Here is a 19,192-nt window from a genome sequence, read left to right on the forward strand (position 1 = left end):
GTTCACCATATCCATATTTGTCTGTTCATGCATTAATGTGTGTGTATGGGTGTGTGTGTGTCTGTGCGTGTGCGTGTGGCCAGCAGGGGAAAATAAACAATGTGCTCTCCTTGTCAAAGGCAAGGCCCCAGGGCTGTGGAATATCTCGGACACAGCTCACACAGGGAATGAAATCAAGCAAAGGAAGAGGGAGAAAAAAAAGGGGCTTCGCTCCATATGGCGCATGGCTGAAGCATGTCACCGTTATGTGTGTGTGTGTGTGTGTGTGTGTGTGTGTGTGTGTGTGTGTGTGTGTGTGTGTGTGTGTGTATGTCTGTGTGTGTGTGTGAGTGAGAGAGAGAGAGAGAGCATATAATATAGATAATTATCTGTAAACACTGACTTTGGTAGATGTCTAACTGATCTGATATTTACATCAGCGTATGTACATTTATAGAAACAATTTTAATTGTTGTCCTATGTCAAAAGGCACGTGTATTAAGGCTGTCAATCGATTAAAATATTTAATCACGATTAATTGCAAATGAATCACAAATTTTTTTATCTGTCCAAAATGTACCTTAAAGGGAGATTTGTCAAGTATGTAATACTCAAATATGCTTGCTTTAAGCAAATGTATGTATAATTTTATTATTGGAAATTAATGAAGAACACAAAACAATGACAAATATTGTCCAGAAACCCTCACAGGGTTTAGATAAAATGATGATAAAAAATATGCTCATATCATAACATGGCAAACTGCAGCCCAACAGGCAACAACAGCTGTCAGTGTGTCAGTGTGCTGACTTGACTATGACTTGCCCCAAACTGCATGTGATTATCATAAAGTGGGCATGTCTGTAAAGGGGAGACTTGTGGGTACCCATAGAACCCATTTTCATTCACATACCTTGAGGTCAGAGGTCAAGGGACCCCTTTGAAAATGGTCATGCCAGTTTTTCCTTGCCAAATCCTTAGGTTTTTTAGTTTCATATGATACTAGTATCTTCACTCTAGCTTTAAAACTGAGCCCGCTACAACCTTTGAAAGATCAATCGTGTTAATGCGTTAAAGAAATTAGTAGCGTTAAAACGAAATTGGCGTTAACACGTTATTATCGCGTTAACTTTGACAGCCCTAATGTGTATACACACTCATAAGGCACACAGATACACACAGAGTTCACATCCTTCACTGCGACTGTCTTGTAAAACTTTCTGACAGCTACAATGCTGTGAACTCCTGTGCATGTGTGTCTGTTGGCGTGTGTTGTTCTTTGATCTGCAGATATTGCGCCTGGTCACCATGTCTTCTCCAGCACGGAGGGGAAAATTTGACAAAAGAAAGGAAGAAGGACAGAGTTGTCATATATCACATATCCTTAGATAGGGAACCAAAGCCTCTGGGACCAACTGATGAGTGTGAATGAAGGTGTCAAAGTTGTACAGATGTGTGAATATGCACTGAGATCATATATAAAGATAGAGAGCCATGGAGGGAAATACTGATTTATTTAATAAAAGGAGCAACGTGAGCACTGTGAATATCAGAAGTGAAGGTATTCAGCGCATGTATGTAAAATGTTCATAAGCAGAGTACTCAAGTAATGTACTTAGTTAAGCTCCACCACTGAAGATAAAACAGAACATACAATATGTGTGGCCTCATTCAGCAGGGACAGCTATAGACGGTTGATAGCAAACAGGCAGCAGCTATTTGAAACGCCGTGGCAGGAAGCATTATGGCGCTATGAATGAGAACATGAAGTGCTCCTTATCGTACCTAAGGGGATGAGCAGAAGGCTAAAAGCGCTGATTGAACTTTACGTTTTCACAGTAAAATGCACACTATTCCTTTTTAGATTCTTTATCTTAACGAGGCTTTATTATCTCCTCTATATTGATACAGTGAGAACATGTCATGTATTATTAGTATTTATTAGAGCTGTCAAAGTTAAAGCAAATTTGTTTTAATACCACTCATTTTTTTTACGTATTAACGCAACTTTTAGGTTGTAGTGGGCTCAGTTTTAAAGCTAGAGGGAAGATTCTGGTATCATACGAAACTAAAAAACCTAATGAATCCATTGGTAACAACCATGTCCTTCTCGAGAAGGAGGCTAAATAAATGCTCCACATTTACGCTAAATTTTGGTGACGAAAAACTGGCATGGTCATTTTCAAAGGGGTCCCTTGACCTCTGACCTCTAGATATGTGATTGAAAATGGGTTCTATGGGTACCCACGAGTCTCCCCTTTACAGACATGCCCACTTTATGATAATCACATGCAGTTTGGAGCAAGTCATAGTCAAGTCAGCACACTGACACACTGACAGCTGTTGTTGCCTGTTGGGCTGCAGTTTGCCATGTTATGATTTGAGCATATTTTTTATGCTAAATGTAGTACCTGTGAGGGTTTCTGGACAATATCTGTCATTGTTTTGTGTTAACTGATTTCTAATTATATATACATACATTTGCATAAAGCAAGTATATTTGCTCCCATGTTGATAAGAGTATTAAATTACTTGACAAATCTCCCTTTAAGGTACATTTGAACAGATAAAAGAAATGTGCGATTAATCACGATAAATCATGGACAATCATGCGATTAATCGCGATTAAATATTTGAATGGATTGACAGCCCTAGTATTTATATTATTTTAAGTCTTTCATAATAATATTCCATTATACTGTGCTCTGTTTTGTCTATTCCTTGCTACTGTACAACCAGCTTACTGTGTGGTCTGGTGATTAATGGCACAATAAAGACGGACATTTCCGACACGTGCGGCGGTAACGATGCTATGCAAATTCACGGCAATCAATCTTGGCACAGAAGTGGTTAAGTTTCAGAGGGAGGTGGAACAAAAAGCCAGCCATATTGGCGGTGCCGTGTGCCAAGTGCTAGTCATGGCCCCTGCCCAGCCCTCCTATTACGAGGCTGGCAATAAGTTGGCCTGCCCGCTGGGGAAAAACAGGGAGCTGACACCAGGAACATATGCGGCAACACCTGATTGCTGTGCCGTCGCCGCCGCCACCGTGGACCCGGCTGCCAGAGAGCACAAACGCGGCACATGTAGACGCAGCACACATACAAACAATGCTGGCTACTGTAGCATAATGACATGCATACAATCTGAATAACTGCAGACCTGTGTACACAATATAGAAAAGGCTAACGTACTAACATTTTTACTCATCATCACTCATGCCACACAAATATTACGCCCAATGGAGCACACGCAAACACACACACACACACACACACTCACTCACGCGCTCTGACTTCCAGAGCAAACCCACTGGGGATTAATTTCCTTATTCAGAGGAGTGTGTATGCCAGGCTTGGCTTGGTGTGCCAGTCGCCCGCGGTGCACCACACGCTGCCATGCTGTGCCAGCAAACAGCACTGATGCCCTCCATTTGCAGTGTCACATATATCAAATGCACGCTGCTATCACTTAGCCCTCAGTAGTCTGAGCCCTGCCCCGCCTGCCTGACTGCCTGCCTGCCTTCGCTGTGCAAGTGTGTGTGTGTGTTTGTGTTTGTGTTTAGCATCTGGCTTCATCCGCCGCTATGTACCCCGATGGATATTTGATTGACGACGGTCCAGCATAATGCCATGATTGATTGTGTGAAAATCAGAGTGAATGAAAGTGTTTTCCGGGATTATCTGTGACCAGACACTCACCCCGCTCTGCCTCAACGCAAACTGACATTTCTTGGGATTTTATTTCCCGCCGTTTTATAGAACTTATTCGCAAACCCGTGACCTTCTTAATAATCTCACACACATGCAAACACACACACACACATAAGTGCATGTACACATTTTTAAAATTGCATACAGATTTTTCTACCTCTCTGGCCGGTAAACCGCAGCCATGTGTGGTAGAAGGAAGAAAGCTTGAGAGGAGGAGGAGGAGGAAGGTGGGGGGGGAGTTGTTAGAGACTCGGCCTGCATTGTGTGCTCCCTCTCAAAAGGTTTTACTGTTGTTCATGGTCACGTTCTGAACTGGATACGACCCTACAGGTGTCCCCGCTCTCTAAATGTGTTCCCCAACCCTTCACCGGGCCCCCTCAAGCCGCCCGTCTGTGACCCCTGACCCCGCAGACCCCGGGAAGCATGGGTAATGGCAGGCTTGTCAATAAAGTTCAGGGTCACTAATAGACTAGCTTTGTTCTGCGATGTCAGCTACCGAAAAGGAAAAGACGAGGTGGAAAAAAATATTCTCCCTCTCTCTAGCCCACCGTTCCTATCTGGGTCTATTCAAATTAAAAAATGGGTGCTTTTGATTGTAAACCCACAACCTTCTCTCCCCCCTTTCTCCCGCCCGCCTGCCTCTCCTCATCTTCCTCCATCTTCTTGCCCGGCTCCTCTCGTCTTTAACTCCAAAGAGGTGCTTGTGCGCTGGGCTAAAAGGTCTTAATGTGTCTGCATTCATAGAGCCAGACCATAGAAGGCTGTTTTTAACCCTGTTTACGGCCTTGCATCCATTTGGCCAGGAGTCCTTCACTCCGCGCACCCCCCCTCCTCTCCATATCTCTCTCCATTTTTCAACCTCCTTCACTCTCCCTTGCTCTCTTTCTCTCTTCCACCCACATCCCAGTCCTTTTGTGATAGGATATGAATGCACTTTGCTAGTTGATAATTACACTCTCCTTCTCTGCCCTTCTCTCTCTTTCTGACAGTGGGATCCACAGGCAGTCCTTATTCAGCCAGTAATTTGCCTGTCCTCCTCATTCATTGAGAAGGTACAAATTATCCCTCACACGGGCACTGGCTATTCTCCCTCTCAGCCAGTGTGATGAGGACCGCACTAAAGAGAAAATAGCCAAGAATATGCACTTTGTATCTGCTCTAAGTGTAATTTAAAAGAAGAGATCCGCGCTTCATTCAGAAAGTACAGATTTTCTAGTTAATACGGTAGGCAAATGGAGAGAAAGTGATAATGAACGCCCCTAATTGTGCGGCATTTTGCGGTAAAAGTTAGATCATGATGATACCAGGCATCGTCGAATGGATTCCAAGCAATTAGTTTTGAATGTTTTGACCGTATCAAGTAGAAAATGTTTAGCTTAAGCACAATAATTACAGTCAGCCATCTTGACATAATTCACCGAGATGATTCCTGGCATTACGGTGTCCGCGCTCGGGCACATTTGGACATTTGCTCCTCATTGCCTTCTCATCAACACCCATAGCTGAGGTCTCACCGCCGACCCAACTGCGTCTAAGCTTCGTCCAAAATAGTCCGAGGGACAAACAGATAGTTAGCAAATGAAAGGATTCCACGACAAATTACTTACAGGACTCTTGGCTTCTTGCGAGCATATGTGTCTGCAGCCATTTATACCGCCGCCTTTATGAGTGTATAGTTTTGTCAAGATTTATGACTGGATATGAATTGCGTACAGTATAACACCCTTCAAGGCTGGAGTGTTTTGAGTCCTCAGACGGGGGTTTTGGTTTGCTTCGGCATATCTGTGTGAATTTAATTACAAGTGCTTTGCTCAGCTAAGAAGCATGACAGCGCCACGGGCCATTTTGGTTATTTATTTATGGGCTGCGTTGGCAGGGTAGAGGAACCTCATTGGCTGAGAGCGGGGTTCGAGCAGCCAGTGGCGATTACAGGGCAAACCTGACCACTGGACAGACACAAACTGGCCCCGGGAAGTCAACAGGAAATGCTTTTTTTAAACGACCATAATCATGTTTTGTCAAGTAATTACAGAACGAGAGGGGAAAAAAATACGACAACACATGGTGATAACGGGACAAAGCATTGATCATAACCCTACAGGACGACGCCTGATAGTCATGGAGGGACAATGGAGTACAGAGGCATCCATTGTTCCTTGACTCAATGAACTATGTAGCTCATTAGGTGGAGCTTCCCAAGATTAAAGAGATGGATATGAGCGGTGGAGTCAAGGCCCCGAGGTTAGAACTGGGGGGCGAAAATCGACACTCTGCCACTGCAGAGATGATCCAGCTCCCGAGACCCTGACCCCACAGCGGGCTGCAGCCTTTGATTCCTCTCCTCCTTTCTTCATCCCCGCATCAAGAACACACATCGTTTCATCTCTTTGCATATTATCAGACTCCACCCTGTTCCCCTCATCTCTAATAAGGAGTATCTGTCTCCTCTTCCTCTTTCCCCTTCCCTTTCTTGCTCTCTTACGACTGTCGTCTCCCTGTAAGGGGTCCGTAATTGATGGATTTCATTGAAGGGTGTAGGTGTTGTATGTATATCTGCCAAAAGCACTACGGCATTGATATTCTCCCCCAGGCAAAGGGAGAGCGAGGGAGAGAGAGAGGTGACCCTGCTGGCTGAGTGGCAGTGGCCGTCATGCATAGCATCTCTAAAATGGAGGGAGCGGGGTGGGGGTGGAGGGAGGGTGAATGTCACTTTCAAGTGTCTCCTCGGCACTCTCCCTTAATGAGAGATGGGTTCTGCTCCACAGACAGCCAAGGGGACCAAGGAAGGGCCCTCCCCGCCTCCGCCTCATTCCTCCCCTCCACCCCTCAGATCTCCAATCCTCCAAGGAGCTGACAGCTCGAAAGATCCGCGAGCCTGCGTCTCCTCCACCTGCACAACCTCATTTCCCCATCATAACAACAACAACAAAGGTAGGAGGATTCTTGTTTACCGGTACTGTCCCCGCGCCTCGCAACACGCACATCCTCCACGCATCACTCTTAATCAAAATGACCCGCACTTATATTTTCCTGCTGCATTGGCTCACATCTTTCCTATCTCACTCTTTTCTTAAGTGAGGGACGCGCACTAATGCTATTTAGCTATAGCCCGGCTAGCGATTCATCCATTCCAGCTGAAGGGAAAGGTGAGAGGAGAGATCTCCCAGGACTCCTCGCAGCCCCCATCTGTCAGACGCACCCGGCCCACTGATTTACATTTACCGCAAGGATTTATGGGATGCCCGCCACAAAAACGAGTCGAAGCAGCAAGAATCATGGGGCGAGAGACAGAGCGGGGAAATTATTCAAAGCAGTGATTATTTTGGGACGGCCATTACGCATGCACACCTGATCAGGGGGTGTCACCCGTGACTCCCCCCATCCACCATGATGGAGAGGGGCCTCATCCGTGCTGCGCTCTCATTTTACCTGGCTTGCATAAAGGAGAATTCTCTTAGGCACCAGGAGAGCCTACTAAGGCTAAATTAGGCCCCCGGACAGGCAGAGGAGAAGGGAGAGAAGAGCAGATGAGGCAGTTATGTATGCACAGGGGATTGAGATGAGGGATACTGGTCAAATTCACGATCAATCTTGAGCCAACGTATCGCGGCTATATATTCGCAAATGAATATTCCATGCTTCCCTTGTAGTTATTCCTGTACGGGGATACCTCGGCATACTAGGCCAGATTCAAAATACATTTAACTTTAAAATCCACAGCAAATGAGTAGAAACCAAGTGATCATAAATGTGTGAATTTCTGTATGTTTAACAGATGACATTTGCTAGTCCACCTGCTCTCTCTGTAATTCAGAAGCCCAGAAAATGTCACAGTGACAGCCCTCCTTTCAACATGGCTCTTAAAGCTCTGTTCGCTCGCCGCCGTCAGCGAGGATCATCACTTATAGTCATTACTTACAGCACTTTGCAGTCGGCGGCTGGAAAAAAGGTTAGCGTAGCCAAGTTTGAGCACATGCTCCTCCGCTGTGGCGTTACAACCGAGGTCAGCTCAACTGCAACTCTCGGGCCCTCCTCCTCCTCGTCTCCGCTCCCCGTATCCCACCGCCAAGTTCATTACCAGTGGCCCCCAGGAACGACCTGATTTCAATTCAGACGCACTTTGTTCAATTGCCCTACATGGGAGAAGTTGCCGGAATGGGGCCAGTTGATTATGCTCTACCACCACCACCATGCTTACTTTATTTAATGCCCAAAACAGCAGATCATTTTAAAAATCTAGGGCAACTAATCATGAGGCTTTTTTTTTTTTTTCCCTCTTCTTTCATTCGCCGCCTTATGTATCCGTTTCTTCCACGTGTTATTTTAAACACTCTGAGGCAACATGCTGAAAATATTTCATGGTACACTTAGCGAGTGTCTGAGCGGTGTCAAAGAGCAGTGGAGAATTGGTGATTAGTCGTTAGCAATTAGCTGACCTTAAGATGAAAGGAGCAAGGATGAGATCTCCGCTGTAGTGATGAGGTCAACACAAGTGACCTCTCCGCGTACGTTATGACCTCACGATGACAAAGAGATGACTTCAAATCTACGCTGAATGATAAGCAGCCGGGCTCAACTGTATAAGTGCCAAGTTAGCAGACGTGGTGTTTTAGAGAGTGGTTGTTATTGAGTCTGCCACAGGCATTTTCCTTCTCCTTTCATGTTCGCTCAGTGTCGGCAACGTGGTCTCGTGAAATTTTGTGAGCCTGATGTCTTTGAGGACAGCTCTAGCTTGATTTATGTTTTTGCACATGTTTTTCCATCCCTTTTATCATACTGTACATTTTGAAAATTTTGCATTGCTTTGCTAAGACATTTTTATTTTATCCACTGCCCCCATTTACACCCTGTCAAGTGAAAAAGACATACAAAGCAACTTTTGCACAACTAAAGCAAAGCATTTAGTCCATAAATAAAGTGGAAAATAAAGCTTTATTCTCTACATTGTTTATTTTAGAATATTTATTTTGCAGCACAATAAAGTTGCAATCCTTAACCATCAAACCCCACTTCGAGTGCTATTATCTGCATTTTTTATCAATAGCCAGCCAATGTGTTAACATTATGTAATTACCTCTCTATATAGAAGTTTTCACAATTAGTGGCGGGGTCCGCCATTCTGGCACTAGATTCAAAATGCCTGCCATTACACGAACAACCCTGTCTCCCACAAAATTACATTCCCATACATTCTCAATTACTGTTCGAAGGAAACATATTTTCTCCGAGATTACAGTCATGGTTATAAACTGTTTTAAACATGCAGTTAACATTGTGAATTTAAAAAAAAAGAAAAAAAGAAAAAATACAACAAAAAAAAGACAAGATACAAAAACATAATAATTTGGCTTAAAATGACTACGGTTGTTACTTTATTGATAGGGATGTTAAAGTTAACGCGATACTAACGCGTTAACGGAAATTCGTTTTAACATCACTAATTTCTCGCAACTTGCGATTTTTAGGATGTAGTGGGCTCAGTTTTAAAGCTAGAGTGAAGCTACTGGCATCATATGAAACTAGATGGTACCAACCATGTCATACTAGCTTGTCCCAAAGGAGGTTAAATAATGCTCCAAACTTACACTAAATGTTTGCGAAGAAAAACTGGCATGGCCATTTTCAAAGGGGTCCCTTGACCTCTGACCTCAAGATATGTGAATATAAATGGGTTCTCTGGGTACCCACGAGTCTCCCCTTTACAGACATGCCCACTTTATGATAATCACATGCAGTTTGGGGCAAGTCATAGTCAAGTCAGCACACTGACACACTGACAGCTGTTGTTGCCTGTTGGGCTGCAGTTTGCCATGTTATGATTTGAGCATATTTGTTATGCTAAATGCAGTACCTGTGAGGGTTTCTGGACAATATCTGTCAATATCAAAATATGTTTCCCTCGAAACATAATTGCACAATGCAGTTTAGTTTTATGGGAATAACAAAGTAGTGTTTGCTGCACCCAGCATTCTGGGATATGTAGTCAGAAATGAGAAGATGCTGATTTCAACCATGACCAAAGCTTTACCCTAACCTCAATCAAATTATTTTCCTACCATAACCCTACAAGTTTTTTTATTCACCTCACTTTCAACCTTTACCAAAATTGCTTTAGACTTTTTTCAAAAACATTCCTCTTGGCTCTACCTCTTTAATGTGTAGAACTACAGTGTTTTTCTGCAGCAGTTTGGGGAAGAAGGAAACAGTCCTTGCTGCAGAGTCTGCGTGTCAGAGGAATTGGGGTGTTTTATTGCGCCTCTCTCTGGCCAAGGCTGTGATCCCCTTACCTCTGAGACACATTTACAGGCATTACAGGACTGGATGAAGTTCAACGCCGAGCAGTGCAATATCTCTGTTTTACTACGCACTCTTTTCCCTACTCATCCACTGCCTGACTGCTATATAAGGCTCTTTATTGAGATGAAAAGCAGACTGAGAGTCACTATTTGAATCGGATTCAAATAGAGTTCTTATTCGTTCTATGATAGTCTTTTTCCTGGCGGTGAATGATCGGCTCGCTGAAAATGGCCTGCTCTTTGTGCCAGCTGATGCCGAGATGATGAGTCGTTTCGGCGGGCTCAAAGGAAAGTTGATTTGCCCCCAAAACACAGAATCCTTATTTTGTCTGTTTGAAAGTAGAACACAGAACGGAGGATTGACTGTAGTCCATTTGTGCCACGCTAAGTCTCACAGAGAAAGAGGTGTGAGCAAAGCCTACTGTACGGCTTAAAGAGGCGACGGGAGGGGGGAGAGAGAGAAAAGCAGCTTGGACGGGAGAAGCACTGGACTAGGTGGGCAGATTAGTATCACAAGGATTCCTCAGAGGGATGAAGTGATGATGGGAAGTCTGCTTTGCATTATATCCTCAAATGTTGCTGCTGATTTATACTGAAAATCATCACATTGACAGATTAAAGCAGCAGTAGGCAGATTGGAACAACTATGATTAGTTATTTTTATAAAAACGGTCACTATATCCTCCTGACAGTAGTGCATGAGACCGGTAATCTGAAAAATGTGCCTCTGTGTCCTCTGGTGGCAAATGTAAGAATTCACACACCGGAGGAAAACAACCAATTAGAGCTGATCTGGAGCCTTGCCGTCTCTGAGCAGCTGTCAATCACTCACAAACTCCGATCAAACGGTCAAACTAAGCAGCACTGATCAAATATGAATCAATATTTTGTTACTGTAATGCCTATTTCTTGCGTAAAATGTTTTCAGAAACATCTTGTAGTGTACTGTTTAGCTGTGAAATGAGAAAGTTAGCTCTGGCTGGTGGGCGGTGCTTGGTATTTCCTCAACTGATCTCAACATGGCAGCCGGGTCACAAACTTTACAGTAACAGAATATTGATTAATATTTGATCATCACTTCCTAGTTTGACCGTTTGATCGGAGTTTGCAAGTGATTGATAGCTGCCTCTGTTGAATGAACAGCCAACAGGAACGCTCTTTCTCTCTGAAATGTCCTGTGATTTGTCAAAATCTTCCGTCACTGGCTAGATTTTTTAAAGCCTGAAAACAGAGCCATAAGGAGCTGCAGGAGTCTAGTTTTCTCTCAGAACACTTGAATTACAATATGCTGAAAGGTTGTTATGGATTTTTTGCCCAATGATGACAAAAACATCCTCCCTACTGAAGCTTTAAAGCAACGTAACGCATTAACCCCAGCACAGTACGCTGAAGATAGCGAGGTTCAAATTGCTAAGGACACTTTACTGGCACCATCCGACGAATGAACAATAACGAACGTAATGGCTATTAATCGCAATTAGCATATTCCCCAGCGCCCAGACCCCTCACGCCATTGTCTTTGTCACGCATTCATACAAACTGGTGGACATGGGGATGGTGGATATGTGGCATAACATATGTGGGAAATATTCTAAGGCCTTTGTGGCCCGACAGAGGAACCACCTAATCTGTGGGATAGCTTTCCCTCATGATAGCAGGTCTGAAAGGCTGTTAAGCGAAATAGGACAAAGGGACTCTTAATTTCCAATACGGCTTCGTCGGTTGTCAAACCAATTAAAGTATCAGGAGGGATCAGTCTGTGACAACTGTCAGAGCACAACCTCAAGACAAAACCACCATTGTGCCTGAAGGAAATCTACATGCCCTGGTCAGATATATACGGGTGGGGAATAGGTGGGTTAGAAGTGTGCATGTGTGGCTGTAAGCGTACAGGTGCAAATCTGCTCAAAATATGTCCGCAAACATTGTGTCTGTGATCATGTACAAATGTCTCTCCTCACTCATCTCTGCAGCAGAGGCCAGCGTGCCAGCCGCACCGACGGTATTTGCGGGCCGTGTTGAGGCTAAGTGCTGGTGACAAAGAGAGATGCCTGGAGGACTCTTCAAGCGTCCATCCTCACACGACATGAAGCGGACAAGACCCGCAGCGGCTCTGAGACGGGATGCCAGTCTAAGCATATGTTACGCGGGGACAAAGCACCAGGCGGCGAGAGGGGGGACAGGGAAGCAAAGGGGTTAAAGCAAGGCATGATAAGAGAGACAAGCAGGCAGACAGACAGACAGAGAAGTGCGGAGGGTGAGAGAAATAAGAAACAGAGGGGGGAGTGGATGTTGAAAGGCTGCGCATGAAAGGAAGGAGGGAACGAGGGGGGGGGGTGACGAGAGGGGAGGAAGTTTGAAGTAAAACTGTTGGGACGTGTGTGACATTAGGACATTAGGGCGCTGGCAGGAGTTGTGTCATTGGTCCGTATGACTTGTGTGTAGCCTGGGTGAAGTAACGCGTTGTAACAGTGGTGGAATGGTCACTGTATGTCACTGCCCTTTCCATCAGAAGCCCTGTAATGACTTGTCAAAACATTTAGAGGGACGGCGCGCTAAAATGTTGCTGATGACTAAATGTCCCTTGGCTGACAGGAATCGCTGGTCAAAAATTAATCATTTAAATAATGATAAATGTATCAGGAAAAAGTGTCCGTGTCAGTATCCCACTGAAATAAAAATAAATAAATCTTTGTCTCTGCGGGGCCTTTGTGATGGAGGCATATGTGTTTAGTTGCTGTGGGCTGATGAGACTGAGCAGAGTCCTTCGGCCATATAAACAAAAGGCCTCAGAAGAGAAAATGCCAGGGTGTCCCAGACCCCCCTACCAAGAAATCTGACTTGACAAGAAGCAGACACAGGTTCAAGCCTTGGCCTCCAGGCCTCGCTGCATTCTTCGCCATCCCACAAAACACAAAGTGGTGCGCAAATGTTGACATTTTTCCTGTATTGCACCGCAAATTAGTCACACAAATAAAAAACGAGGTTGTCTCAAATTCAAGTATTCACATCGTGGACTAGGACATGAACCTCTCTCTGACAAATCACTTTCATATGCATTAGCAATTAAGTTTTGTATAGGTAACATGCAGGTCGTACTCACTAACAGTAGTTTAGTGGCTTATTATTGTTTGCACAAAATTTCAGTCCATTATAAATCTGCATTTTTTTACGAGCCTGGGCTGGTTTATGGCAATACAACATAATACCACTATAAACACTTCAGTAGATTTAAAGGGGCACTTCACAGATTCCACACACGAAGTTCAGTCACTCATCACGGCGAGTACTACTCAGCCTGTGAAAACAGATGATTAATTTATAATGTGGCTTCGGAAAGAGCTCTCCAAAGTCACACTGCCATCAGGGTTATCTCGGGTTGGGCTCGGGGATTCAAAATGTCAAACAGAAAGCTTGTGTTATAAACTGGGGGGTTAGGAGTTTGCATTTACCAGGTCGGGAAAATCTAACAACAGATGCTCTTGGTTTGCATCATGGGAAATGTAGGAATGCAGTGTTTATGGAGCTTAAAGCTTCACTAGGCAGAACGTTTTTGGCATCATTGGGCACAAATTGATGGGAGACTTTGGCTAATTACAGGTCATTTCAGAGAGAGCGTTCCTATTGGCTGTGCTCCGGCTGGTGGGCGGTGCTTGGTATTTCCTCAACAGATCTCAACATGAGTGCCAGATCACACACTTTTCTCATTTTACAGCTAAACAGTACACTACAAGATGTTTCTGAAAACATCTGAGGTGAGAAATAGGCATTACAGTAACAGAATATTGATTCATATTTGATCAGCGCTGCCTAGTTTGACTGTTTGATTGGAGTTTGTGAGTGATTGACAGCTGCTCAGAGACGGCAAGGCTCCAGATTGGTTGTTTTCCTCCGGTGTGTGAAATCTTGCAGATGCCATTAGGAGCACCGAAGGACACAGAGGCACATGATTTTTTTCAGATTACCTGTCTCATGCACTACTGTCAGGATATAGTGACAATTTTTTTTAATCATGCTCCAGTTCTACCTACTGCAGCTTTAATCAATACTGGGCACTAAAAGCCAAAACATCTCAGGCTCTTCTTAAATGTGTCTCTTGCAAACCTATGCCAACTTTGTGGAAGTGTTGTACTGAGCAGATACAATATAGTTGTATCTGATAACGTCAGTCAGGAGGGCGTTATCAGCTGTAACCGCTGTATGAGAGCAGTGCAGTGGGGCACTCTCACATGCACGAACATTTACTAACCCTGTCTCCCACAAAATTACGTTCCAATACAACTAAACTGCATAATCAACATATACGGTTTGAGGGAAACATATTTTCTCCCGGATTATGGTCGCGGTTTTATACATTTTTAAACACGGGATTAATGTTGTAAATGGAAACAAAAAGAAAATGCAAAAAAAACAACATATTTAGGGTCAAGCAACAAAAATACTGCGTTAGGCTTAGTTAAAACAAAATGGTTTGGCTTAAAATTACATAAAAACATGGGCAAGAAATGACTCTGTTTCACACAGGACACAAAGTACAGTGTTTGTTTGACTGTTGGACCCATCCACCTCCCCTCCTGCCCAACAGTAGTGGACTTTCTTGCTTGTTATAACCGTTATTATTCAATGTATTTTCATTCTTGGTCGCTCGATATACTACGTCACCTGCTCTGTGCGTCACTCGTTTTACTACGTCACTCGCTTTGGCCATCCGCAGTCTTACGGAGGTATTTGTGATTCTTTAAAGACAAACGTAATCTGTGACAAAATATGTTTCCTTCCGAACATAATTGAGAATGCAATTTAGTTGTATGGGAACGTAATTTTTAGGAAACAGGGCTGCAAATTTAGAATCTTTAATGATTTAACTATGATCACAATCTCCACTCACAGATAATAAAGGAATATTACGTGAACTTAGTCGTTTTGCTGTGCTTTTGGGGGGCATTTTTATGCCTTTATTGAGAGATGACAGGAAATGAGGGAGAGAGAGATGCAACAAAGGTCCCTTGCCTGATTCAAACCGGGCCGCCTCCATGAATGCTTTAAATATGAATATTACATCTAATGCTGTTGACATATAAACAATAATTATCAGTTCCTAAAGTGTTGTTGCACTGAAATGACCACATGGATATATCCAGGCATTCAGTTTTGCTCAGGGTGAGGCTGCTGTTTTGCATCTGGAAAACCTCAGTCTCTTGTCATTACTAATGCTTTTATTATTCCTCTCTGGATGCACCAATCAAAGTCTGTTGATTTGGGAATGTTGAAAGTCATTCTGGGAAATGTAGGAAAGCACCTACTCATGTAGACAGCACAGGTTGAGGGAAAGGTACAGAAAATATACGCTAAACACTACAGATTGATGATAATCATATTAACCTTATTTATTACAAAGCTTTGTTGAATACTCGATTCTGATTGGTCAATCACGGCGTCCTACGGTCTGTTATTTCTTCACAGCAGACCGTTGCTACAGTATGTATAACAGACCGTTGCTATGGGCGCAATTCTGATGTATGACTCTGGCGGACTGTTTTTGTGTCATATTATTGATTTCTTAATTAAGTAGCCATTTAATAAGCGGGATAATGTACAGCTAACAGGTCATTGTTGTGAAAAAAAAACAGACAGTCTGGGTTTATTTCACAACAATGACCGGATTGCTGTACATTATCTCTTAATTATATTTTTCCATGTTATGAATGAAAGTTAATTAATCATATTTATTAAGATTTTTCAACTAATCCCAACATGTAAGCCAGCAGCCAAAGGCCAGCAAACACAACCCTCTTTGATCACTTCAAGGAAAACTGAGCACATTAAAAAGAGAAGATAAGTTGGTAACAACATTTTGGTTGTGAAAAGTAAAAACTTTTTGAATGTGAGGGCATTGCAGTTTAAACCCAATTACAAATAACTGTATTTCCTAAAGTGCATGCTGCAGTTGTACAGGATTAAATACTTTATTGAATAGATTTCACTTAAAAAACTCTTCTGGCCAGTATCAAAGCCTGAGCGTCCTTCACCGTGCACTGTTCACAAACCAACAGCCGCTAATAATAGAGAGTGACCATCCCAATGTCAGATAAACGAGACTCCGGTTGTGAATTGCAGATCGGCCTTGGGTCACACAGTCAGCTAAACTGGGTATTCATCCTTCAGGGTTAAATATGACAAAAAATGGACTGAGCGTTAGCGAGGGAAACGCGGATAAAAGAAGACATTTTTTAAAAACTTTAATAACTTAAGAGAGCACTCACTGTGGGCCTTCGCAAGGATTAACTCTTTGTTCTCCAAATGCTCGCTGATCAATAACCAACAGGCCCTGACATCTTTATTCGCAGACAGCTCAAATGCTGCTCAAAGGGAGGAAAAAAGAACAAGAGCCCCCCATTCTGCCCTCTCCGCGTGTTTCAAGGCGCAGACATATTCCTGTCTCCCCTTCCTTAATCTGGCCTGCATTCAACTTGGCCTTCTTTATGTGCAGCATTTCTGTGTGTGTGTTTTTATGAACATATTATGCCGCATCGGGTGAGCGGAGATCATGACACCGAATGGATTAGAGGTAATTCTAATGTGTTTTAAAAGACACACATAAAGACAAATATTCACTATCAAGATATACTCTCAGAAATGACTCTCTTTTATTAGGAGCTGGACAAAATGATTAAACTATAACCGACCCTGAAAGGAGCATTTGGAAATTGCAGATAAGGGATGAGAATAACAACAGTGATGTTCAGCAAAACATGTGTTTGCCTACGTAATCCCAGGGCCTCACTCCCACATCCTGGCTCCTTAAGGCTAATCCAACTGTAAACAAGCAACAATCTTTGCAACACATCTAATTATTAGAAATATGACAGAATGAGAGAAACCACACGAGAGGAGGAAGGGGGGGGGGGAGAAAAAAAAAAACAGTTTTCCTCTTAAAAATGTGTGCCCTCATTCCTCCCTCCCCGGTGGTGGACTCCCACAGTCCTTGGGCCTTTGTGTCTGTCTCCTCTTTATGAATAGAGGCTTAACCATGGCCTGAAGCAATGCGTCTTCTGCTCCCTCATTGATGGCCAATGCATTATTCATTTATTTTCATCATATCATCAGATGTGCATAAGCTTCACCCAGTTATTTTTGGGGAGCGGCGTTTATTATTGTTTTTTTCCTCCGCTACTTCTCGGGGTCTCGCGGAGCACATCGGCGCTATTCAATCATTCATGGCCTCTCAACTTTATCAAGACCCCGGCTGAGATGAAAGCTCGTCCATATTATTGATTATCAGAGGGATTAGCTCCCAGTGAAAGTTAAGGTTAGCCCCCCGATGCCGCTGGTCAATGGACAGGAGCCAGGCCCTTTTGTCAGGAGAGTGTCACCGCACGCCACCCTCTTATGATGCTTTGTGTTAACGCACAGACGTGAAAAATAACGTCCAAATCATACATGCGTTCTTAATAGGGTTGTCAATCGATTGAATATATTAAGGATTCAGGATTCAGGATTAATCACATGATTGTCCATGATTAATTGCGATCAATCGCAAATGAATCACCCATTTTTTTATCTGTTCAAAATGTACCTTAAAGGGAGATTTGTCAGGTATTTAATACGCTTATCAACATGGGAGTGGGCAAATATGCTGCTTTATGCAAATGTATGTATATATTTACTATGGCAAAATCAATTAACAGAAAACAATGACAAATATTGTCCAGGATCCCTCACTGGTACCGCATTTAGCATAAAAAAATATATGTAGTCAAATCATAACATAACACAGAATGAAAATAGCAAAATAATAAGTACACTGCGACAGTATTTTTATGTTAAAACTTAAGACTTCTCAGGAAAGAATACAGAATAATTGTATCCCTCTGGTGTGAACTTGTGTGAATCTAGGCATAAACTAACAGGCTATTCATCAGTTTTCATTCATCCATTTAATTCATTAATTTTTGCACCTGCTTGAGTATTTCTTTCTCTTAGCACTCTCAATTTCTCTTTCTGTCTCACTCACTGAAGGCCCTTTCAGACACAACGCGACAACGGCACCACTGCGCTCCGAAACCCGTTATTTCCAATAGCTTGTACCGCGCCGTGCACGATGGCTTTTCTCTGCGTCGAGCAAAGCCCAACTTTGGGCGCTGCACGCTGTGACGTGCGCTGAACCCAGCGGCAAGTGCAGGTCAATGTGTCGCAAGCAGCTCTCTTCCGCCAGGGAAAAAACATTAGGTGTAGCTGTATTGTTGTCTGGGTGGAAACAGTAGGACTTATACATGCGGTACAGTGCCAGAAACAGGTTGAGATAACAAAAAGGAAAAAAAGATGTGGAAAAATGTACATAAATCGGGAGAAATACGGGAGAATTGTGACCCCGGGAGGAAACTGGGAGAGAGCAATAAAAAACCTGAGTCTCCTGGGATAATCGCGAGGGTTGGCAAGTATGGTGTGTCAGTGTGCTGACTTGACTATGACTTGCCCCAAAACTGCATGTGATTATCATAAAGAGGGCATGTCTGTAAAGGGGAGACTCGTGGGTACCCATAGAACCCATTTTCATTCACATATCCTGAGGTCAGAGGTCAAGGGGGCCGCTTCGAAAATGACCATGACAGTTTTTCCTCGCCACAATTTAATAACAAGTTAACTATGACAGCTCTAGTTCTTAATGGTGTTATTTTTCCTTCAGTTCATTCAAACTTAATGCTCCCAAGGCAAGCGGTGAAATTTTTTTTTTTCCGTCTTCAGCAGACAAAACAGGAACGGGCCAATAGGTAAGATGAGGAACAAAGAGTTTGAAACTCTATATCCTGTGTCCACAGCCCTGTGTGTAAGTCAGCGCCCCGGACCAATTATCCATAGCTCTTTCCCCTACCTTTCTTTACTCCCAATGAAAGACAAACAAAAAAAACCAAAAGCAGCTGGCTTGCTCGGTGCTCCTGTATGAAAGCGCTGCTTCTCTCTCGACCCTCTCTTCATCCAGTGCCCACAAGTTTCCAGCCTTGACCATACATTATCTTCCAGGCTCAATGCTCCTCTTCCTCCTCTCCTTTTTTTCCTCCCCTCTCCTTTTCTCTACCTCTACAAGAATAAAGCGCTCCTAATGACCGTGGGCTCTCAAGGGCCTGCTGGTGCCCGGGTACTCGAAAGTGCATGTGCAGTGGAAAAAGGGGGGCACCTCCTCCTTCTCTTCCTCCTCTTTTATCACA

General features: G+C 43.5%; 1 long non-coding RNA gene across 2 annotated transcripts in view; it reads left to right on the top strand.

The window, feature by feature from the left end:
- The window catches only part of LOC119483558, a 90,437-nt gene that overhangs the window by 59,210 nt on the left and 12,035 nt on the right, over positions 1 to 19,192 (top strand). Inside the window, exon 2 of one of the 2 annotated variants that reach the window (XR_005205725.1) lies at positions 6,456 to 6,621. The exons of the other annotated variant lie outside the window; for it this stretch is intronic. This is a non-coding gene — a long non-coding RNA (uncharacterized LOC119483558). The remainder of the gene's footprint in view (positions 1 to 6,455; positions 6,622 to 19,192) is intronic. 2 annotated transcript variants of the gene reach the window in all.

This window comes from Sebastes umbrosus, chromosome 3 (assembly GCF_015220745.1).
Source record: "Sebastes umbrosus isolate fSebUmb1 chromosome 3, fSebUmb1.pri, whole genome shotgun sequence".
NCBI lineage: Eukaryota > Metazoa > Chordata > Actinopteri > Perciformes > Sebastidae > Sebastes > Sebastes umbrosus.